This window comes from Nerophis lumbriciformis, linkage group LG04 (assembly GCF_033978685.3).
Source record: "Nerophis lumbriciformis linkage group LG04, RoL_Nlum_v2.1, whole genome shotgun sequence".
Classification (NCBI taxonomy): domain Eukaryota; kingdom Metazoa; phylum Chordata; class Actinopteri; order Syngnathiformes; family Syngnathidae; genus Nerophis; species Nerophis lumbriciformis.
In genome coordinates this window covers 53,975,010-53,999,275 of record NC_084551.2, presented here as the reverse complement: position 1 = coordinate 53,999,275, position 24,266 = coordinate 53,975,010, and the positions used below count along the sequence as shown (strand labels likewise).

Sequence of the window (24,266 nt, the reverse complement as noted above, 5' to 3'; positions counted from 1 at the left end):
CCTCGTACACACAGTTGTTGTTACATTTGTGACTTTAGACATGATTTTGAACATTTTATGAGACATCACACATTTAAAGGATCCATAAAAATCAATGAATCAAACATTATTCGGTATTACTGAACATTTTGCCGCTTCAATAGTGCAAGTTGGTTCCACCAAGACTTGAACTTGGATCACTGGATTCAAAGTCTAGAGTGCTAACCATTACACCATGGAACCTGTTTATGACCCAAATAATCCTGCAGTAAAGAGTACTTGATTGGATATAACAGATTTAGTTTGACATTTTTTCATGAAAATGGTAGTAAATTAAAATGTTGGTTAAAAGTTTACCACAAAAAATCAGATTGTGTCCCCTAATTTCACATTTCATGAGATTAGTTGGGCAAAGTTGAAAGCGGGGCTTGTTGGTCTAGTCGTAAGATTCTCGCTTCGGGTGCAAAAGGTCCCGGGTTCATTTCCCGGACAAGCCCTCATGTTTATAAGTCCCATTTTTAATCATAACTTTCTTCCTCGTACACACAGTTGTTGTTACATTTGTGACTTTAGACTTGATTTTAACAATGTTTTCAAACAACAACCACTCAAGGGATCAGTAACAGTGTTACCTAAATGTATGACCACAGTTTGTTCTAGGACTGAGCTGGTAACTCTTAGTTCATCTATGTATGAACATGTCAGTGAATCTAAATATGTGTTAAAGTGCAATAAGGTAACCAAGATTTAAATTCAGTCCCCTATTAAAATCTCAGATTGCATGAGTTTTGTTGGAAAGGTTTTTTGTTCTCGTCATAGGATTCTCACGCAGGGTGAGAGACGCCCTGTGTTGAAATCCTGGACAAACGCCGAAGTCTTTAAGTCCTGTTTTCAGTCACTACTTTTTACCTCATACACACATCCATTTTTTACTCTTAACTTGACTTTAAACTTGTATCTCCTTTATTTTGACATCACACACTCAAGGGATCAATGACAATCTATCAAATCAAATCAAGTACTGTGTACTGTAGGATCACATAGCAACATAAGAGTGATCTTTGAAGGTTATTTGCATGAACACATTCAATTTGTATTGAAATGTGTTAAAAGTGCAGTTTCAGATTGTGTGTCCTATTAAAATATGTTTTGTTTAATTTATTAAAAGATTTTTGCCACATGGTTTTTCAGGGCTTTGTAGTCTAATAGTATGATTCTCACTTTGTGTGTGAGGGACCCTGGATTCAATTGCCGGAAAAGTCCTCATGTTTATAAGTCCTATTTTCAATCATGTTTTTTTCCCTCGTACACACAGTTGTTTTTTGATTGACATCACACACTCCATAAGAGTGTATCAAATTAAATTTATGAAACTGGAAGTTGGTTCCACCAAGACTTGAACTTGGATCACTGGACTCAAAGTCCAGAGTGCTAACCATTACACCATGGAACCTGTATATGCAAATGTAAAAGTGTTGATATGCAACATAAACTTGAGTGTAAGTTGTCAAAAAATGGAGGGAAACGTTTAAATGAAGTGTAAAGTAAAAAAAGACAAGACTTGTGACTGTGTGTACGAGGGGAAAAGTCATGACTGAAAACAGGAATTATAATTTTAGCACAAGGACTTGTCCAAGACCAACAAACTCTGCAACATAATTACCCAACAAATCTCATAAAATGTGAGATTTTAAATTAATTTAAATTTAAATTCACTACCATCTTCATGCACAAATGAAATAAAGGTTTACAAGATCAGTCCTAGAACAAATAGAGCTCGTAAATTAAGAAACAACTGTATTTGATTTTGTAGATTTTCTATGATCCCTTGATTATGTGCCCTCTGGAAAAGTGAGACAAAAGTTCAAAACCAAGTCTAAAGTCACAAATGTAACAACAAGTGTGTGTACGAGGGACAGATCCATGATTGAAAACAGGACTTATGCCGTGAAATTTTGTGGTAAACTTTTAACCAACATTTTAATTTACTACCATTTTCATGAAAACATGTCAAACAAAATCTGTTATATCCAATCAAGTACTCTTTATTGCAGAATAATTTGGGCTAATGTACAGGTTCCAAGGTGTAATGGTTAGCACTCTGGACTCTGAATCCAGTGATTCAAGTTCAAGTCTTGGTGGAACCAACTTGTAACATTTAGAGTGATTAGTGATTCAGTATGACCTCCATTTGATTAGTGGTTACATGAAAAATGCAAATTAATTACATCTCTGTGAAAAATAGTTTCTTGTCCATTTTCAGATTATTACCCTTATATGTTTATGAGTCATGTTTTTATTCCTAACTTTTTCCCTTTTACACACAGTTGTCTTTATATGTGTGATTTTAAAATTGATTTTTAACTTCTCCCTTAATATTCCATACATCACACACTCAAGAGATCAATAAAAATATCTGAAATAAATACAGTTGTGTCTCAACTTATGAGCTCTATTTGTTCTAGGACTGAGGTCGTAAACCCTCAGTTTATTTATGCATGAAAATGGTAGTCAATCAAAATATGTGTTAAAAGCACAATTACAAATAGTGTCGTCCATTAAAAAAAAATTTTTTTTAAAGATGTTTGCCACATTATTTTACAAGGCTTGTTGGTCTAGTCGTGTGATTCACACTTGGGGTGCTATATTCAATCAAATATGTCCCTCGTACACACAGTTGTTGTTACATTTGTGACTTTAGACTTGATTTTGAACATTTTATGAGACATCACACATTTAAAGGATCCATAAAAATCAATGAACCAAACATTATTCAGTATTACTGAACATTTTGCTGCTTCAATAGTGCAAGAAGGTTCCACCAAGACTTGAACTTGGATCACTGGATTCAAAGTCCAGAGTGCTAACCATTACACCATGGAACCTGTCTATAACTCAAAATAATCCTGCAGTAAAGAGTACTTGATTGGATATAACAGATTTCGTTTGACATTTTTTCATGAAAATGGTAGTAAATTAAAATGTTGGTTAAATGTTTACCACAAAATATCAGATTGTGTCCCCTAATTTCACATTTCATGAGATTAGTTGGCCAAAGTTGAAAGCAGGGCTTGTTGGTCTAGTCGTATGATTCTCTCTTCAGGTGCGAGAGGTCCCGGGTTCAATTCCCGGACAAGTCCTCATGTTAATACGTCCTATTTTTAATCACAACTTTCTTCCTCGTACACACAGTTGTTGTTACATTTGTGACTTTAGACTTGATTTTAACAATGTTTTCAAACAACAACCACTCAAGGGATCAGTAACAGTGTTACCTAAATGTATGACCACAGTTTGTTCTAGGACTGAGCTGGTAACTCTTAGTTCATCTATGTATGAACATGTCAGTGAATCTAAATATGTGTTAAAAGTGCAATAAGGTAACCAAGATTTAAATTCAGTCCCCTATTAAAATCTCAGATTGCATGAGTTTTGTTGGAAAGGTTTTTTGTTCTCGTCATAGGATTCTCGCACAGGGTGAGAGACGCCCTGTGTTGAAATCCTGGACAAATGCTAAAGTCTTTAAGTCCTGTTTTCAGTCACTACTTTTTACCTCGTACACACATCCATTTTTTACTCTTAACTTGATTTTAAACTTGTATCTCCTTTTTTCAGACATGACACATCAATGACAATCTATCAAATGTAATCAAGTACTGTGTACTGTAGGATCACATTGTTTTACATGTACATTTACAGGTTCCATGGTGTAATGGTTAGCACTCTGGACTCTGAATCCAGTGATCCAAGTTCAAGTCTTGGTGGAACCAAATTGCAACATTAAAGTGATCTTTGAAGGTTATTTGCATGAACACATTCAATTTGTATTTAAATGTGTTAAAAGTGCAGTTTCAGATTTTGTGTCCATTTAAAATATGTTTTGTTTAATTTTTTAAAAGATTTTTGCCACGTGGTTTTTAGTCTAATTGTATGATTTTCACTTTGTGTGTGAGGGACCTTGGATTCTATTGCCGGAAAAGTCCTCATGTTTATAAGTCCTATTTTCAATCATGTTTTTTTCCCTCGTACACTCAGTTGTTTTTTGATTGACATCACACACTCCATAAGAGTGTATCAAATCAAAATTATTATACTGGAAGTTGGTTCCACCAAGACTTGAACGTGGATCACTGGATTCAGAGTGCTAACCATTACACCATGGAACCTGTATATACAAATGTAAAAGTGTTGATATGCAACACAAACTTGAGTGTAAGTTGTCAGGAAAATGGAGGGAAACGTTTAAATGAAGTGCAAAGTAAAAAAGACAAGACTTTTGACTGTGTGTACGAGGGGAAAAGTCATGACTGAAAACAGGAATTATAATTTTAACACAAGGACTTGTCCAAGACCAACAAACCCTGCAACACGATTGCTGAAGAAATGTTTAATAGGGGACACAATCTTTACACCAAAAATTTAAATTCACTACCATCTTCATGCACAAATGAAATAAAGGTTGACAAGATCAGTCCTAGAACAAATAGAGCTCGTAAATTAAGAAACAACTGTATTTGATTTTGTAGATTTTCATTGATCCCTTGATTATGTGCCCTCTGGAAAAGTGAAATAAAAGTTCAAAACCAAGTCTAAAGTCACAAATGTAACAATAAGTGTGTGTACGAGGGACAGATCCATGAATGAAAACAGGACTTATGCTGTGAAATTTTGTGGTAAACTTTTAACCAACATTTTAATTTACTACCAATTTCATGACAACATGTCAAACACAATCTGTTATATCCAATCAAGTACTCTTTACTGCAGAATAATTTGGACTAATGTACAGGTTCCATGGTGTAATGGTTAGCACTCTGGACTTTGAATCCAGTGATCCAAGTTCAAGTCTTGGTGGAACCAACTTGCACTATTCAGCAATACCACTGCAATTACTTTGAGAGATTTTATGGATCCCTTGAGTGTGTGATGTCTGAAAAAATGGTCAAAATCAATTCTAAAGTCGCAAATGTAAAGACAACTGTGTGTACAAAAGAATAATGGGTGACTAACAACAGGACTTATAAACATATAAGGAGGAGAACTTGAAACTGGACTACAACATTTTAATTAAGATGCACTCATTTTTTCTTGCAAAAAACTTCTAAGTAAAGGTTGTACTGAACACTAATGTTACAAGAAGGTTCCACCAAGACTTGAACTTGGATCACTGGATTCAGAGTCCAGAGTGCTAACCATTACACCATGGAACCTATAAATGTACATGTAAAACAATGTGATCCTACAGTACACAGTACTTGATTTGATCTGATAGATTGTCATTGATCCCTTGAGTGTTTGATGTCAAAATAAAGGAAATACAAGTTTAAAGTCAGGTTAAGAGTAAAAAAATGGATGTGTGTACGAGGTAAAAAGTAGTGACTGAAAACAGGACTTAAAGACTTTGGCGTTTGTCCAGGATTTCAACCCAGGGCGTCTCTCACCCTGCGCGTGAATCCTATGACGAGAACAAAAAACCTTTCCAACCAAAGTCATGCAATCTGAGATTTTAATAGGGGACTGAATTTAAATCTTGGTTACCTTATTGCACTTTTAACACATATTTAGATTCACTGACATGTTCATACATAGATGAACTAAGAGTTACCAGCTCAGTCCTAGAACAAACTGTGGTCATACATTTAGGTAACACTGTTACTGATCCCTTGAGTGGTTGTTGTTTGAAAACATTGTTAAAATCAAGTCTAAAGTCACAAATGTAACAACAACTGTGTGTACGAGGAAGAAAGTTGTGATTAAAAATAGGACGTATTAACATGATGACTTGTCCGGGAATTGAACCCGGGACCTCTCGCACCCGAAGAGAGAATCATACGACTAGACCAACAAGCCCTGCTTTCAACTTTGGCCAACTAATCTCATGAAATGTGAAATTAGGGGACACAATCTGATATTTTGTGGTAAACTTTTAACCAACATTTTAATTTACTACCATTTTCATGAAAAAATGTCAAACTAAATATGTTATATCAAATCAAGTACTCTTTACTGCAGTATTATTTTGAGTTCTATTCAGGTTCCATGGTGTAATGGTTAGCACTCTGGACTTTGAATCCAGTGATCCAAGTTCAAGTCTTGGTGGAACCAACTTGCACTATTGAAGTGGTAAAATGTTCAGTAATAATGTTTGGTTTGATTGAATTTCATGGATCCCTTAAATGTGCGATGTCTCATAAAATGTTCAAAATCAAGTCTAAAGTCACAAATGTAACAACAACTGTGTGTACGAGGGAAATATTTGATTGAATATAGCACCCTAAGTGAGAATCATACGACTAGACCAACAAGCCTTGTAAAATAATGTGGCAAACATCTTTAAAAAATAAAATATTTTAATGGACGACACTATTTGAAATTGTGCTTTTAACACATAATTTAATTGACTACCATTTTCATGCATAAATAAACTGAGGGTTTACGACCTCAGTCCTAGAACAAATAGAGCTCGTAAATTGAGACACAACTGTATTCATTTCAGAGATTTGTATTGATCTCTTGAGTGTGTGATGTATGGAATATTAAGGGAAAAGTTTAAAATCAATTTTAAAATCACACATATAAAGACAACTGTGTGTAAAAGGGAAAAAGTTAGGAATAAAAACATGACTCATAAACATATAAGGGACACAATCTCAAAATGGACAAGAAACTATTTTTCACAGAAATGTAATTTATTTGCATTTTTCATTTAATCACTAATCAAATGGAGGTGGTACTGTATCACTAATCACTCTAAATGTTATAAGCTGGTTCCACCAAGACTTGGACTTGGATCACAGGATTCAGAGTCCAGAGTGCTAACCATTACACCATGGAACCTGTAAATGTACATGTAAAACAATGTGATCCTACAGTACACAGTACTTGATTTCATTTGATAGATTGTCATTGACACTTTGAGTGTAAGTTGTCAGGAAAATGGATGGAAACGTTTAAATGAAGTGTAAAGTAAAAAAAGACAAGACTTGTGACTGTGTGTACGAGGGGAAAAGTCATGACTGAAAACAAGAATTATAAACACAAGTGCCCGTCCAAGTTCAACAAACCCTGCAACATGATTACCCAACAAATCTCATCAAATGTGAGATTTTAATAGGGGACACAATCTGAAATTATGTTACACTTTCAACTAAGATTTTGAAAGCCCTTTGATTAATTCATGCATGCAAAAGGCATCAAATCTAAATTTGGGTGAAAAGTGCATAATTTTAACCCAGTTTCAGATTGTGTCCCCTATATGTTCATAAGTCCTGTTTTCAATCATGGATCTGTCCCTCATACACACACTTGTTGTTACATTTGTGACTTTAGACTTGGTTTTAAACTTTTATCTCACTTTTCCAGAGGGCACATAATCAAGGGATCAATGAAAATCTACAAAATCAAATACAGTTGTTTCTTAATTTACGAGCTCTATTTGTTCTAGGACTGATCTTGTAAACCTTTATTTCATTTGTGCATGAAGATGGTAGTGAATTTATATTTTGGTTTAAAGATTGTGTCCCCTATTAAACATTTGTTCAGCAATCCTGTTGCAGGGTTTGTTGGTCTTGGACAAGTCCTTGTGTTAAAATTATAAACTGATTTTTGCAGGTTCCATGGTGTAATGGTTAGCACTCTGGTCTTTCAATCCAGAGATCCAAGTCCAAGTCTTGGTGGAACCAACCGACAGTAAGCAAATTGTTACGTACTTTGGTACATTTTTATGGATCCCATGTGTGAGTGATGTCAATAAAAAATGATCAAAATCAAGTCAAAAGTCACAAATGTAACAACAACTGTGTGTATGAGGGAAAAAGTTATTATTGAAAAAAAGGACTTGTAAACATAAGAGCTTGAATCCAGGGTCCCTCACACAATTTTAGAATCACACTATTAAACCAAAAAGCTCTGAAAAACAAAGTGCCAAAAATCTTAAAAAGAAAACAAAACATCTTTTAAAAAGACACAATCTGAAAATGCACTTTTAACACACATCCACATTTAATTCGCTCCCTTTTTCATGCTAAGGACATTAAATGGAGGAGATACTGGACACTAATCACTCTAATGCTACAAGTTGGTTCCACCAAGACTTGAACTTGGATCACTGGATTCAGAGTCCAGAGTGCTAACCATTACACCATGGAACCTGGAATATATTTCAAATTATCGATTAAAGATTGTGTTCCCTATTAAAATCTCACATTTTATAAGATTTGTTTGGCAATCTTGTAGCAGAGTTTGTTGGTCTTGGACAAGTCCTTGTGTTAAAATTATAATTCCTGTTTTCAGTCATGACTTTTCCCCTCGTACACACAGTCACAAGTCTTGTCTTTTTTACTTTACACTTCATTTAAACGTTTCCCTCCATTTTCCTGACAACTTACACTCAAGGGATCAATGACAATCCATCAAATGAAATCAAGTACTGTGTACTGTAGGATCACATTGTTTTACATGTACATTTACAGGTTCTATGGTGTAATGGTTAGCACTCTGGACTCTGAATCCAGTGATCCAAGTTGAAGTCTTGGTGGAACCAACTTGCAGCATAAGAGTGATATTTGAAGGATATTTGCATGAACACATTTAATTTTCATTTAAATGTTTTAAAAGTGCAGTTTCAGATTGTGTGTCCTATTAAAATATATTTTGTTTAATTTTTTTAAAAGATTTTTGCCACATGGTTTTTAGTCTAATTGTATGATTCTCATTTTGTGTGTGAGGGACCCTGGATTCAATCGCCGGAAAAGTCCTCATGTTTATAAGTCCTATTTTCAATCATGTTTTTTTTCCCTCGTACACACAGTTGTTTTTTGATTGACATCACACACTCCATAAGAGTGTATCAAATCAAAATTATGAAACTGGAAGTTGGTTCCACCAAGACTTGAACTTGGATCACTGGATTCAGAGTCCAGAGTGCTAACCATTACACCATGGAACCTGTACATACATATGTAAAAGTGTTGATATGCAACATAAACTTGAGTGTAAGTTGTCAGGAAAATGGAGGGAAACGTTTAAATGAAGTGTAAAGTAAAAAAAGACAAGACTTGTGACTGTGTGTACGAGGGGGAAAGTCATGACTGAAAACAATAATTATAATTTTAACACAAGGACTTGTCCAAGACCAACAAACTCTGCAATAGGGTTACCCAACAAATCTCATAAAATGTGAGATTTTAATAGGGGACACAATCTTTACACCAAAAATTCAAAATCACTACCATCTTCATACACAAATGAAATAAAGGTTTACAAGATCAGTCCTAGAACAAATAGAGCTCGTAAATTAAGAAACAACTGTATTTGATTTTGTAGATTTTCATTGATCCCTTGATTATGTGCCCTCTGGAAAAGTGAAATAAAAGTTTAAAACCAAGTCTAAAGTCACAAATGTAACAACAAGTGTGTGTACGAGGGACAGATCCATGATTGGAAACAGGACTTATGCCGTGAAATTTTGTGGTAAACTTTTAACCAACATTTTAATTTACTACCATTTTCATGAAAACATGTCAAACAAAATATTTTACATCCAATTAAGTACTCTTTACTGCAGGATGATTAGGACTCATATGCAGGTTCCATGGTGTAATGGTTAGCACTCTGGACTTTGAATCCAGTGATCCAACACTGTAAAAACTCTTTCAGTGGTATTGTCCATTCTACTTTATTTTTAAAAGTAGATTTATTCCAATAAATCAATTTATTTTTATTTTTAGAGTTTTTGAGTTATCTATAAGTAAAAAGTGTGAATGTTTTCGTAACTTAATTTTGTATGTGATAAAATTAATTTTATTGGACTTCCAACATAAATTGATTTAGTAAAACTCAGTTCAAAGGTTTATATCAGACCTAAAACGTCAGGACCCGCCCACCTGCATGCAGCTGTGGAAGAACAAGCCCAGACACGTTTCTTCACGGAGCCCAAGGAAAACACTTTACCGAACTCATGTAAGTAACAATTTATATTGTTCGAAGTCAGTATTTGCCAGGATTTAAATGTATACATTTTCAAAAGCATGGTTCAATGTTATATTTAGTTTACTACTTTTCCCGCCAACCGCCATTTCGAATGTGCTCTTACCTCCAACAGCTCATTAACTTCAACCAAACATTGTTTATAGCTGTGAAGTTTATAATTAGCGTTTTCTTTGCGTGGAAGTTTAATATTTTATTCTTCAGTTTATAAGCAGCCACATTAAAGCTGCTTAACTAGCTTGCATTCAAAGTTGCTAGCAGCTAGCTAGGTACACTTGACAGAGCTATCTGAAGCCCCCTCAGACTTGCTGTCCATGAACACTCCTAGGCAAAACGCTACTCTTGTAAGAATAACACTCATTGTGTAAGTCTCAATCTCAACACCCCCCCCCCCCCCCCCCCCCCCCCCAAAAAATCTCATCAGTAGTCACCATTTAAAGGGTACATTTTCAAATTTTTCTTCCGTGGGGGCATGCCCCCAGACCCCCTACTGTTGCTAGGTTACCAACTTAGACCACCGTGGCTACAAAAAAATCTAGAGGAAATACTGCAAATGAGTATATTAGGGTGTAAAAAAAACAGATATAAAGGGCTCTCATCAGGCTTATATATCCAAGAGGTTAGACATGAACCATAACTTGTCTTTTTTGTTCTCTCTCTCCAATGACAGATGGGATGGCCCTGTAAGTTGTGCAGCACTGTTGTACCAACCAAAAGTGACATTTTAAAGCATTACAGACTGCACCATGGGACCTTTGGACACAGCCATTCCTTGCATTGCATTCATGTAGGTTGCCCATGCTCTTATACATCCCTTTGCTCTCATCTGTCAAGATGCTAGACTTCTCCTCTCTGACACCACCGCCAGAGAGTCTAGCTCCACTCCCACCACGTTACAGGCCGTCTCTACCAACTTGTCCAGTCTGTTTGCGTCCCTCGCTCTCAGCCCGCTGCCCCAGCAGGCCACGGCGTACAAGAAGGCGCCTGCCACCACCGACTCGTAGAATATCTTCTATTCTATTCTATTCTATTCTATTATCATTCTATTTTTCCTGACCAAGTTTCCATTGTGACTTGGACATGACGTACTAGACTCACTTTTTGCCTGAAAATGTATACTAATACCCTTAATATCAGTAATGGTCAACATTTGCTGTCTTACAGATTAATGAAGCGTTCCGAAGGTGCACTGCTGTTCCACTGGAATCAACATTTATGTCACAACTGGACAGGTACACTCCAAAACTCCTGGAGCTCTTCAGTGCAAAAGGAGGAGTGACTGCAGCGCATCAAGAACTTGTTGATGGAACTGACACAGGTGGGTTAAAAGTGGTTTAAAAGTTTAAACTGAATCTGTAATCATGCTCTAATAACGGTATCACAGATTTGGAGTAAAATTGCCAACAAAATTCATTTATTTATTATTCTTCTCTTAACTCTAGGACCCAAGTGCCTCTGCAGTGAAGAAGAGAGATGTGATGTGAGATGCCTCATAGAGTACGTGGGAGAGAGTGGACAGGAGCTAATCTCTGACTACTGTAAGTATTGTTTAAAAGCAGGTTTGGATCAGTCTGATGTACAAGCTTAATTGGGTTTACTTTTATGTGAACTGACTGAACCAGCAGTTGTCAGGTGGAGGTCGAGCATGCAGCTAGTTGGCAAGAGCCCCAGGATAGCCAATAAGCATAGCACCACATAGTGATGCCTTTCTGTCTCGTGTTTCTGTTTGCCCTAAAAAAACAATGCAAACAAAAAATACTCCCCTTAAACAAACTCTCTCTCTCTCTCTCTCTCTCTATATATATATATATATATATATATAACATATTACTGTTTGTTTGTTTGTTTTAATTTCTGGTTGTTCTATTCAGGTTTTTTATATGCAAATTAGAAATGCCAATAAGAAACATGTGGCTGGAAATGCATCTATTGTCCAAGTTTAATGTGCAAGATCTCAAATTAGAATTCAAAAGTTTTCAAAATGGTCATCACAAAAGTAATCATTATCTGAATTAAATCATACAACTTATATTACTGTAAATATAAAATTAGATGTTTGTTTTTTTAATTACTGTTTTTGTATCTCAAAGGGAACTGCAGAGACCGCTGTTCATGAGGACCTGGAAATGAAGAATATGAGCATCTACATCTGTCGTGAGCCAAATGCAGTAGGAATCATCATTGAGGGAGTACCAGTCCTTACTCATCTTGGAAACCTGGTCAAAGCATGCTGCCTACTTCCGGGGTTGACGTATGCACTTAATCTTGAGTATCCATCCAAACTTTCCAAAACATTTGAGGTGTTTCAAAGACTTTTTGTGGGACTTGACACACTGCGCCCAAAACCAACCCCCAAATTCATGACTCTCAAAAACAAGCTTCTAGCTTAGGCAGTGAGCCATGACTGTCAGCTTGCACTTTTGAACAGCTATTTTCTTGTGTCTGTTCAAAATCATTATACATTGTTCATTGAGTGGAATTCTTCAGAATGTTGTAACGGTTTGTCCTGTTCAGGTTTTATACAAAGCTCCAGGTCATCGTTTCTGGTGTGTAAATTAAGTTTTTTTTATGTTTTATACACACTAAATTGCCCCACTGTGAAGCTCCAGCTGGTCAGAAGGAGGGATCTGTGAGTTGTTTAAGTTAAAATGTTTCAAAATATACACACTGAAAGACACTACAGTGAAGGTGTTCTGCTTGTAAATTGTTACAGAAGTACAGATAATCTTAATGTTAAATTGTTTTAGCAAGAAACTGTACTGTGAATGTTCTAAGTAAAACTTGAGATGCTGAGGTCATGCATTCTTTTATGCACTAAATACTGATGTTCTTGACTGTTAATACTGTCCAGCTTATTGACAGGTTTGGATATGGCTTGTGAAAATGTTTTAATATGTATACGGTTAAAAAAAAGAAAACTACTGTGAAGGTGTTCTATACAGCACTTTAAAAAGTTGAGGTCATGCATTCTTGTATAATATGGATGTTGACTGTTCATACTGTCCAGCTCATTGCCACTGTTTTTATATGGTAATGATTTAATAAAGGTTGGAATTTGATATGTCTTGATTTTTTTATTATTATTCTAAGTAATTATTTTAAGCAGTTTCCATTTTCAAAACAAAGAAAGGGTAAGTTGGTCAAAATTAATAAAATTGAGTACAAAAATTATTTTTTCATTTAAATGTTACTTATTTTAATTAAGTCTTGTGTGTTTAATATGCTGATGTTTTTTACATTGATTTTACTCAATTTCTTGGCTTTTTCTGTAAACGCAACTTAATCTTTTTGCATAAATCTAAATGCATATTATTAAGTTCTACTTACTCAAAATACCAATTGACTAAACTAACAAAAATTGATTGGAAAATGTTGCCTTATTTTTATTGAGTTCGATCTAGGCAACAGTTTTTACAGTGAAGTTCAAGTCTTGGTGGAACCAACTTGCACTATTGAAGAGGCAAATTATTCAGCAATACCACTGTAATTAGTTTGATATATTTTTATGGATCCCTTGAGTGTGTGATGTCTGAAAAAATGGTCAAAATCAAGTCTAAAGTCACAGATGTAAAGACAACTGTGTGTACAAAGGAATAATGTGTGACTAAAAACAGGACTTTTAAACATATAAGGAGCAGAACTTGAAACTGGACTACAACATTTTACTTTTAGGCAAAATTAAGATTCACTCATTTTTTCTTGCAAAAAACTTTTAAGTAAAGGTCGTACTGAACACTAATGTTACAAGAAGGTTCCACCAAGACTTGAACTTGGATCACTGGATTCAGAGTCCAGAGTGCTAACCATTACACCATGGAACCTGTAAATGTACATGTAAAACAATGTGATCCTACAGTACACAGTACTTGATTTCATTTGATAGATTGTCATTGATCCCTTGAGTGTGTGATGTCTGAAAAAAGGAGATAACAGTTTAAAATCTAATTTAGAGTGAAAAATGGATGTGTGTACGAGGTAAAAAGTAGTGACTGAAAACAGGACTTAAAGACTTTAGCATTTGTCCAGGATTTGAACCCAGGGCTTCTCTCACCCTGCGCGAGAATCCTATAACGAGAAGAGCAAGACTTTCCGACAAAACTCATGAAATGTGAGATTTTAATAGGGGACTGAATTCAAATCTCGGTTACCTTATTGCACTTTTAACACATATTTAGATTCACTGACATGTTCATACATAGATGAACTAAGAGTTACCAGCTCAGTCCTAGAACAAACTGTGGTCATACATTTAGGTAACACTGTTACTGATCCCTTGAGTGGTTGTTGTTTGAAAACATTGTTAAAATCAAGTCTAAAGTCACAAATGTAACAACAACTGTGTGTACGAGGAAGAAAGTTATGATTAAAAATAGGACTTATAAACATGAAGGATTGTCCGGTAATTGAACCCGGGACCTTTCGCACCCGAAGCGAGAATCATACGACTAGACCAACAAGACCTGCTTTCAGCTTTGCCCAACTAATCTCATGAAATGTGAAATTAGGGGACACAATCTGATATTTTGTGGTAAACTTTTAACCAACATTTTAATTTACTACCATTTTAATGAAAAAATGTCAAACTAAATCTGTTATATTCAATCAAGTACTCTTTACTGCAGGATTATTTTGAGTTCTATACAGGTTCCATGGTGTAATGGTTAGCACTCTGGACTCTGAATCCAGTGATCCAAGTTCAAGTCTTGTTGGTCTAACTTTCTTCCTCCTACACACAGTTGTTGTTACATTTGTGACTTTAGACTTGATTTTAACAATGTTTTCAAACAACAACCACTCAAGGGATCAGTAACATCCATCCATCCATTTTCTACCGCTTATTCCCTTTGGGGTCGCCGGGGGCGCTGGAGCCTATCTCAGCTACAATCGGGCGGAAGGCGGGGTACACCCTGGACAAGTCGCCACCTCATTGCAGGGATCAGTAACAGTGTTACCTAAATGTATGACCACAGTTTGTTCTAGGACTGAGCTGGTAACTCTTAGTTCATCTATGTATGAACATGTCAGTGAATCTAAATATGTGTTAAAAGTGCAATAAGGTAACCAAGATTTAAATTCAGTCCCCTATTAAAATCTCAGATTGCATGAGTTTTGTCGGAAAGTCTTTTTGTTCTCGTCATAGGATTCTCCGGCAGGGTGAGAGACGCCCTGTGTTGAAATCCTGGACAAACGCCGAAGTCTTTAAGTCCTGTTTTCAGTCACTACTTTTTACCTCGTACACACATCCATTTTTTACTCTTAACTTGACTTTAAACTTGTATCTCCTTTATTTATTTATTTTATTTTATTTTATTTTATTTTTTTTGTGTCCTGTCCAGCTTCTCAGGCAAATCATATAGTTGATGTAGATGCCCATGTCGGCTGTTCAGATTTACTTTACAAAAGAGAAGTGTAGGATACTTCTCTTGTTGCCTTATTTGTATTTGACTTTATTAAATGTATTTATATTATCATTTAGTGCAGCCGGGCCGGAGCAGGAGGGGTAGAAAGAGAAAAAAAAAGAAGCCAGAGGGGGAAATTGTGGGGACAAGAGGGGGATTAGACAGAGAGACAAAAACAACAACAGCAAACAACAAAAACAACAACAATAGAGCAACATCAGCAAATATGACATGTGCAAATATGATGGTAAAATTAATAGCAAATAAGCAGTTAGCGAAAAATAAAAAATAATACAGAAATGACAATGAGCATTATTACACTACAAATGGATCAATACAAATACCAATAGAAATAGCGCTATTGATAATGAACAATACCAATAATTTACCTTTATTATCAACAATACAGTTGTTTAAATGCAACAATACATATGCGTAATGATAACTTGAGATATGAAAGAATGCAGAAAAATGGAGGGGGAGAAAGAGAAGCAACCTACAGTAACCTTGTAGATTGTTATAGTCACAATAGTTTAAGCTTTGTCAGTGTGCCATGTGTTACACCCAGTTTACCCTAGGGCAACAACGTTAATATATGTTTGATGAAACGTGATTATGTGCATGAGTGTAAGTATGCATATGTACTTGTATATGTACAGAATGTGTATATGTGTTTGTACAATGAATGTATATGTACAGAATGTGTATGTGTTTGTACAGTGAATGTATATGTACAGTATGTGTATGTGTATGTTTGTATATTGAATGTGCGTGTGGATGTACGAACATTAGGTAGGTAAATATGTACTGTATTTGTGTATGTATGTGGGAGCGTAGGTACCTATGTACGTATGTGAGCATATGTGAATTTGCATGTACAATACATTCGACTCCCAGAGTGCGTGGGAGCCAGAGCACGGCCCCATCACCCCCGAGAGCCCAACCCACAAACAGTAGGCGTGGTGCCCAGGGAACCAGGGACCACCGCCCCCACGCAGCCAAGCCGGCCAGCGACAGGAACCCCAGAGCCCGGCCCACCATACCGCCCACAAGGGCCAGCAGCAGGCCGCAGACAGACGCACCCGGCAGAGGACAGGGCACGAGAAAAGCAGGGGACAGCCAGACCCCAAGCCAGCGAGAGACCACACCCCACACGGGCAGAAAGGCGAGACGCCCCGCCTGAGGGACCCAGAGACTCCCCGCAACCGGACGGGAAGACCGCCCCCGCCCCACCGGCAACCGGGCCCCCACGAGCCCACCCCCGGGGAGCGCGGCGAGGCCAGCCCCCGGCCACCCCACCCAAATCGGCCGCCGTAGGACCACCCAGGCACAGGGCCACGGGAACCACCCACCCCACCCGCAGGGACCCCAACGATGGAGATGGAACAACCAGCAACCGCCCCGCCGAGCCCCCCCTCTGAGGGAGGGGAAAAATTAAAAAATAATATTAATAAAATATATTTAAAAAAATTAATAAATAAATTAAAAAAAAGAATTAAAAGAAGATCACAGACATGCTGACAAACAAGGTCACTACCCCAGCAACTGGCCGACTCGCAGCACCTCGGAATACCTTGCAGCACCAAGCTACCACAATAGACGCAGGGACTAGGCCCAACAGGCCCCAACCAAGACGGGCACCCGGAAGGGATGGACAGCGGGACCCAGGAGCTCCAGACACGCAGTCCGGATGCAGTAGCCTGAGGCGTCGACCCCCGTCTGACAGGCAGGCCCAGAGCGTACCCCCAGAAATTTACATACATACATACATATATACATACACATACACACATACATGTATACATACCCACACATACACATATATACATATACATATACATATGTACACATACACATATATATACATACATACATACACACACATATACATACATATACACAGTTCGTCAGCCCCGACAGCCATCACGCGCGCGCGCTGCCACCAGTCACAACATCAGCCACACCCTTGCACCAGACCCAGCAGCCACGGGCGCCCACACCACAAACAAATGGCAGCAGAAACAGCAGCCGCAATAACCCCAGACAGCCAGCACCAGCCAATCAAATCAAAGCGATCAAAAAAAACTGCGACCAGCAACCACACGCCACCAGGACCACGGAGACCAGCCGGCGCCAGCCCGCCAGTCAGCCCGAACGCCAACACGCAAACAAGAGACACCAACACCCCCCCCCCCCAACAAAAGGCCCCCCACCCCAACCCAAACCCGCACAAACACACCACCGCCCAAACAACCGAGACACAGCATCCAGACCAGACACGGGGGCTGCGCCGCCACCACATCAAGTCACCAACAGAGACCCCACAGCGCAAGGTCGGGCCACACGGGCACGGACCCCACCCAACAGGAAGTGAGACCCGCGCGACGCCACACACAAATAAATAATACGATTTTTTTTTTAAATACAAATTTTAAAAATAAAATAAAATAAAAATAAGTAAATAATAAAAATAAAAATAATAAATACATTAAAAATAAAAATAAAATATAACAATAATACATGAATAAAAGCCTGGCAGGCCACCAGACCGCAGTCCCCGCCGGCCGACGAGGCAATGAGGGGTGCGCCGAACCCCAATCCCCCCATGCATGTGTACAAGGCCCCCAGGGTGTCTACTGTGTAGTTAAAATTAGGAGGTCAGCCGTTACAGCCGACCTCCAGTCCCTATTGATGTGTGTACTGTAGCGTGAGTGAGATATGTATGCTTGTGGGAACTAATAATGCGATTAAAATTGGGGGACATCAAGGTCATGGTGGGTCCCAACCAAGACAAGCCCCCCAAATCCTAAGTGTCTAATATGCAGCTAAGATTGAGGGATGGACGAGCAGGGGACAAGACAGGAGGACTGGAGCCCCATTGGAGGCATCCTCAACCCCCCGCCATGCCTCCCCGCAGGACAATCCCCAAAGTCCTATATATGTGTGACTGTGTGCGCTATAAGTAGGAGGAGTAGAGGGCCCGGACATCCCCCGAGTCCACGCGGCCGACAACCAGGAACTACGGCCAGGAGGCCGCCACCCCCCGCCACAGCCCGTGACCCACACCAGACCACTTTAACGTGACGCCACGCGAGCCCTCCCCCCGCCAAACAAAGCCAGTCCCCGCCCGCCCCAACCCAACCCTGCAGAGCCCATACCGGCAACCAAACGCAGAAAAACTGCACAGCCCCCACGCCCAATGCAAACACCGCATCCCGGCCATCCACACAGCAACGTGCCTATACGAGTCCCGGCCAGGGGAAGGAGCCCCCCAACGGGGGAAGAAGCCAATGCATCCCGTCCGCACGCCAGCCCCCAAACCAGCCGGGAAGCCAACGCCAGCCAGCCCCACAACCCCACAAGCGCACAGACACCAGCCACAGTCCCCCAACCACTCCAACCCAACACAGCGATGCCAACCGCTGGTATCACCGCAGCAACCATCACCACCACCGCCCGTCCGCAGTGCAACACCCGCGGCCGCCGAAACCAAAACAAAAAAGCGACCGACCCCGTAAACCACAACAACGCACACCCCCGGCTACCACCGAGGCCACCAACCCACCTACCCCAACTCATCCACAGCCAGGCCAATTGAGCCACCGGACATCCACACCCATGCACACACCTACACATTCATATACACATACATATATACACACATACACGTATACATACATATATGCATATACATATACATACACATACACGCATATACACACGCATGCATATACATATACACATACACATCCACACATATATACACATTAATACACCCACACACATATACATAAGCCCACATATATATATATATACTGGACGTAGTGGGTAGAGCAACCGTGCCAGAAACCTGAGGGTTGCAGGTTCGCTCCCCGCCTCTTACCATCCAAAAATCGCTGCCGTTGTGTCCTTGGGCGGGACACTTCACCGGCCCCCCCAGCACCCAGGACCCCCCACCCACGGAGCAAGACCCCCGGGACAGAGCCCCAGCCCCGGCCCCCAAGGGAGTCAGGTCAGAAAATTAATTAGCGGTGCCGAAAGAGATCGGAATTCTGTCAGTTGTTGTTTTGATTCAGCAGACATTCTTTCCATAACTACATAATCTAATAAAATGTTTTTGTAAAGGTTTATACATAAATTATTTTTTGATTTCCAATTTATGAGAATAGTTTTCTTGGCGATGCCTAACGCATTTATAAGGAGGTATGTTTTGTTTATATCAAGATCAGTTGCGGAGAGATCACCCAACAGGCAGAGTGCGGGGGAGATGGGAATAGGAATCTCTAACGCTAATGATAGGTTCTCGCACACTCCAAGCCAAAAGTAACTCACGGGAGCACAGGACCACATTGAATGCAAGTAATTATCTATCTTATTATCTTAGCAGTGTACACAGATGTTAGAGTCAGCTAAACCCATTTTATACATTCTTAGACCGGTGTAATGTATTCTGTAAAGTATTTTGAGCTGAATCAGTCGTACATTTGGATTCTTAATCAAACGAGTAGTATTGAGGCACATTTGTTTCCAGAATTCTGGGTCACAGCTTGTTGATACGTCTGAGTGCCATTTAGAAGTTGGAATACTTATTGTGTTATCTATTTTTGATAAGAGAGCATATAATTTGGATAAAGCTTTGGGGGCAGATGTTTTGAAGAATTTAACGGTCGTAGGATTACTTTCCCATGTTGTTTTGTTGAATCTTGCGCTGATTACAGATTTGATTTGTATATATTCTAGAAATTTATTAGGATTGATTGCATATTGTGTTATTAAACTTTTAAAAGAGATAAAATTGTTTGCATTGATGATATCCCCAAGGCATGCGACTCCCTTATCATACCATGTTGGAAAGTTCAATGGCTTCTTGTTTAAAAGAAAATCAGGATTATTCCAAATAGGCGTAAATTGGCATGGAGTGAGCGGGGACCCAGTTATTTTCAAAAACTCCCACCAAGCTGTTAAGGTAGTGCGTATATTAATACTTTTAAAGCAGTTTGGCTAATAAAGGGCAAGTTAGAAATTGGGATCTCCTGGCTAAGTGATTGTTCAATCTCTAACTATAAACTATCTAATAAAGTGGGATTGATCCATTTTAATATATGTTGTAGTTTATTTGCAAGGAAATAATAGGCTTGAACTTAGATCACTGGATTCAGAGTCCAGAGTGCTAACCATTACACCATGGAACCTGTAAATGTACATGTAAAACAATGTGATCCTACAGTACACAGTACTTGATTTCATTTGATAGATTGTCATTGATCCCTTGAGTGTGTGATGTCAAAATAAAAGAGATACAAGTTTAAAATCAAGTTAAGAGTAAAAAATGGATGTGTGTTCGAGGTAAAAAGTAGTGACTGAAAACAGGACTTAAAGACTTCGGCGTTAGAGTGATTAGTGTTCAGTACGACCTCCATTGGCAAGGTTTTTGCAAGAAAAAATGATTGCAATTTAATTTCCCCTCAGGGATTAATAAAGTATTTCTGATTCTGATCTTAATTTTGCCTAAAAGTACAATGTTGTAGTGTAGTTTAAAAGTGTGCTCCTTTTATGTTTATTAGTCCTGTTTTTAGTCACAAATTGTTCCTCTGTACACACAGTTATCTTTACATTTGTGACTTTAGAATTGATTTTGACCATTTTTTCAGACATCACACACTCAAGGGATCCATACGAATATATCAACTTACTGTAAGAAGGTTCCACCAAGACTTGAACTTGGATCCCTGGAGTCAAAGTCCAGAGTGCTAAGCATTACACCATGGAAACTGCAAAAATTAGTTTATAATTTTAACACAAGGACTTGTCCAAGACCAACAAACCCTGCAACAGGATTGCTAAACAAATGTTTAATAGGGGACATAATCTTAAAACCAAAATTTAAATTCACTACCATCTTCATGCACAAATGAAATAAGGGTTTACAAGATCAGTCCTAGAACAAATAGAGCTCGTAAATTAAGAAACAACTGTATTTGATTTTGTAGATTTTCATTGATCCCTTGTAGGGATGTCCCGATCCAGGTTTTTGCACTTCCGATCCGATACCGATGTTTTTGCACTTCCGATCCGATACCGATGTTGTTTTTGCACTTCCGATCCGATACCGATACTGACCGATACTGGCCTATCCGAGCATGTATTAAAGTTTAAAGTTATTTAGCCTACTTAGTTGTCAGAATCATGTTGAAAAGGGTTTTAGTACTCTTGATAACAACTAGCCAGCTGAATTAGGGGAGTTTGAATAATACACAATGGTTGGTAACAAGAAACTGACCTGTTTATTCAAGGATAAACACAAAATAGACAAAATTATACATGACAAACAGAAATGGCATCATTGAACTAGGGCTGGGCGATATGGCCTTTTTTTAATATTGGGATATTTTTTTTTTTTTTTTTTTTTTTTTATGTCCTGTCCAGCTTCTCAGGCAAATCATATAGTTGATGTAGATGCCCATGTCGGCTGTTCAGATTTACTTTACAAAAGAGAAGTGTAGGATACTTCTCTTGTTGCCTTATTTGTATTTGACTTTATTAAATGTATTTATATTATCATTTAGTGCAGCCGGGCCGGAGCAGGAGGGGATAGAAAGAGAAAAAAAAAGAAGACAGAGGGGGAAATTGTGGGGACAAGAGGGGGATTAGACAGAGAGACAAAAACAACAACAGCAAACAACAACAACAACAACAATAGAGCAACATCAGCAAATATGACATGTGCAAATATGATGGTAAAAGTAATAGCAAATAAGCAGTTAGCGAAAAATAAAAAATAATACAGAAATGACAATGAGCATTATTACACTACAAATGGATCAATACAAATACCAATAGAAATAGCGCTATTGATAATGAACAATACCAATAATTTACCTTTATTATCAACAATACAGTTGTTTAAATGCAACAATACATATACGTAATGATAGCTTGAGATACGAAAGAATGCAGAAAAATGGAGGGGGAGAAAGAGAAGCAACCTACATTAACCTTGTAGATTGTTATAGTCACAATAGGTTAAGCTTTGTCAGTGTGCCATGTGTTACACCCAGTTTACCCTAGGGCAACAACGTTAATATATGTTTGATGAAACGTGATTATGTGCATGAGTGTAAGTATGCATATGTACTTGTATATGTACAGAATGTGTATATGTGTTTGTACAGTGAATGTATATGTACAGTATGTGTATGTGTATGTTTGTATATTGAATGTGCGTGTGGATGTACGAACATTAGGTAGGTAAATATGTACTGTATTTGTGTATGTATGTGGGAGCGTAGGTACCTATGTACGTATGTGAGCATATGTGAATTTGCATGTACAATACATTCGACTCCCAGAGTGCGTGGGAGCCAGAGCACGGCCCCATCACCCCCGAGAGCCCAACCCACAAACAGGAGGCGTGGTGCCCAGGGAACCAGGGACCACCGCCCCCACGCAGCCAAGCCGGCCAGCGACAGGAACCCCAGAGCCCGACCCACCGTACCGCCCACAAGGGCCAGCAGCAGGCCGCAGACAGACGCACCCGGCAGAGGACAGGGCACGAGAAAAGCAGGGCACAGCCAGACCCCAAGCCAGCGAGAGACCACACCCCACACGGGCAGAAAGGCGAGACGCCCCGCCCGAGGGACCCAGAGACTCCCCGCAACCGGACGGGAAGACCGCCCCCGCCCCACCGGCAACCGGGCCCCCACGAGCCCACCCCCCACCCCCGGAGAGCGCGGCGAGGCCAGCCCCCGGCCACCCCACCCAAACCGGCCGCCGCAGGACCACCCAGGCACAGGGCCACGGGAACCACCCACCCCACCCGATATTGGGATATTTTAAGGCCATATTGCGATACACGATAAATATCTCGATATTTGGCCTTAGCCTTGAATGAACACTTGATGCATATAATCACAGCAGTATGATGATTCTATGTGTCTACAGAGTAGGACTTATAAACATGAGGGCCTGTCCGGGAATTGAACCCGTGATCTCTGGCACCCGAAGCGAGAATCATCAATCAATCAATCAACCAATGTTTATTTATATAGCCCTAAATCACAAGTGTCTCAAAGGGCTGCACAAGCCACAACGACATCCTCGGTACAAAGCCTCATACGACTAGACCAACAAGCCCTGTTTTCAGCTTTGCCCAACTAATCTCATGAAATGTGAAATTAGGGTACACAACATGACATTTTGTGGTAAACTTTTAACCAACATTTTAATTTACTACCATTTTCATGAAAAATTGTCAAACTAAAACTGTTATATCCAATCAAGTACTCTTTACTGCAGGATTATTTTGAGTTATATACAGGTTCCATGTATATAAATGGTTAGCACTCTTGACTTTGAATCCAGTGAGCCAAGTTCAAGTCTTGGTGGAACCAACTTGCACTATTGAAGTGGTAAAATGTTCAGTAATGCTGAAATTTTTTTGATTTGATTGATTTTTATGGATCCTTCAAATGTGTGATGTCTGAAAAAATGTTCAAAATCAAGTCTAAAGTCACAAATGTAACAACAACTGTGTGTACGAGGGAAATATTTGATTGAATATAGCACCCGAAGTGAGAATCATACGACTAGACCAACAAGCCTTGTAAAATAATGTGGCAAACATCTTTAAAAAATAAAATAAAATATTTTAATAGATGACACTATTTGAAATTGTGCTTTTAACACATTTTGATTGACTACCATTTGCATGCATAAATAAACTGAGGGTTTACGACCTCAGTCCTAGAACAAATAGAGCTCGTAAGTTGAGACACAACTGTATTTATTTCAGATATTTTTATTGATGTCTTGAGTGTGTGATGTATGGAATATTAAGGGAAAAGTTTAAAATCAAGTTTAAAATCACACATATAAAGACAACTGTGTGTAAAAGGGAAAAAG

General features: G+C 38.8%; 15 non-coding genes across 15 annotated transcripts; 6 read left to right on the top strand and 9 right to left on the bottom strand.

Annotated features, from left to right (window-relative positions):
- Positions 1-150: 150 nt before the first annotated feature.
- trnaq-uug (transfer RNA glutamine (anticodon UUG)) lies at positions 151-222 on the bottom strand. Its single transcript has one exon. It is a non-coding gene; the product is annotated as a tRNA-Gln (tRNA).
- A 1,138-nt stretch (positions 223-1,360) lies between these two features.
- trnaq-uug (transfer RNA glutamine (anticodon UUG)) lies at positions 1,361-1,432 on the bottom strand. Its single transcript has one exon. It is a non-coding gene; the product is annotated as a tRNA-Gln (tRNA).
- Positions 1,433-2,054: 622 nt separating this feature from the next.
- On the top strand, positions 2,055-2,126 carry trnaq-cug (transfer RNA glutamine (anticodon CUG)). Its single transcript has one exon. It is a non-coding gene; the product is annotated as a tRNA-Gln (tRNA).
- A 666-nt stretch (positions 2,127-2,792) lies between these two features.
- On the bottom strand, positions 2,793-2,864 carry trnaq-uug (transfer RNA glutamine (anticodon UUG)). The gene has a single exon. It is a non-coding gene; the product is annotated as a tRNA-Gln (tRNA).
- Positions 2,865-3,677: 813 nt separating this feature from the next.
- Positions 3,678-3,749, top strand: trnaq-cug (transfer RNA glutamine (anticodon CUG)). The gene has a single exon. It is a non-coding gene; the product is annotated as a tRNA-Gln (tRNA).
- A 1,018-nt stretch (positions 3,750-4,767) lies between these two features.
- trnaq-uug (transfer RNA glutamine (anticodon UUG)) lies at positions 4,768-4,839 on the top strand. Its single transcript has one exon. It is a non-coding gene; the product is annotated as a tRNA-Gln (tRNA).
- Positions 4,840-5,117: 278 nt separating this feature from the next.
- Positions 5,118-5,189, bottom strand: trnaq-cug (transfer RNA glutamine (anticodon CUG)). Its single transcript has one exon. It is a non-coding gene; the product is annotated as a tRNA-Gln (tRNA).
- Positions 5,190-5,757: 568 nt separating this feature from the next.
- On the bottom strand, positions 5,758-5,829 carry trnap-cgg (transfer RNA proline (anticodon CGG)). Its single transcript has one exon. It is a non-coding gene; the product is annotated as a tRNA-Pro (tRNA).
- A 183-nt stretch (positions 5,830-6,012) lies between these two features.
- Positions 6,013-6,084, top strand: trnaq-uug (transfer RNA glutamine (anticodon UUG)). Its single transcript has one exon. It is a non-coding gene; the product is annotated as a tRNA-Gln (tRNA).
- Positions 6,085-6,744: 660 nt separating this feature from the next.
- On the bottom strand, positions 6,745-6,816 carry trnaq-cug (transfer RNA glutamine (anticodon CUG)). The gene has a single exon. It is a non-coding gene; the product is annotated as a tRNA-Gln (tRNA).
- A 773-nt stretch (positions 6,817-7,589) lies between these two features.
- On the top strand, positions 7,590-7,661 carry trnae-uuc (transfer RNA glutamic acid (anticodon UUC)). The gene has a single exon. It is a non-coding gene; the product is annotated as a tRNA-Glu (tRNA).
- Positions 7,662-8,057: 396 nt separating this feature from the next.
- On the bottom strand, positions 8,058-8,129 carry trnaq-cug (transfer RNA glutamine (anticodon CUG)). The gene has a single exon. It is a non-coding gene; the product is annotated as a tRNA-Gln (tRNA).
- A 320-nt stretch (positions 8,130-8,449) lies between these two features.
- trnaq-cug (transfer RNA glutamine (anticodon CUG)) lies at positions 8,450-8,521 on the top strand. Its single transcript has one exon. It is a non-coding gene; the product is annotated as a tRNA-Gln (tRNA).
- Positions 8,522-8,854: 333 nt separating this feature from the next.
- On the bottom strand, positions 8,855-8,926 carry trnaq-cug (transfer RNA glutamine (anticodon CUG)). Its single transcript has one exon. It is a non-coding gene; the product is annotated as a tRNA-Gln (tRNA).
- Positions 8,927-13,715: 4,789 nt separating this feature from the next.
- Positions 13,716-13,787, bottom strand: trnaq-cug (transfer RNA glutamine (anticodon CUG)). Its single transcript has one exon. It is a non-coding gene; the product is annotated as a tRNA-Gln (tRNA).
- Between the last annotated feature and the right edge of the window lie 10,479 nt (positions 13,788-24,266).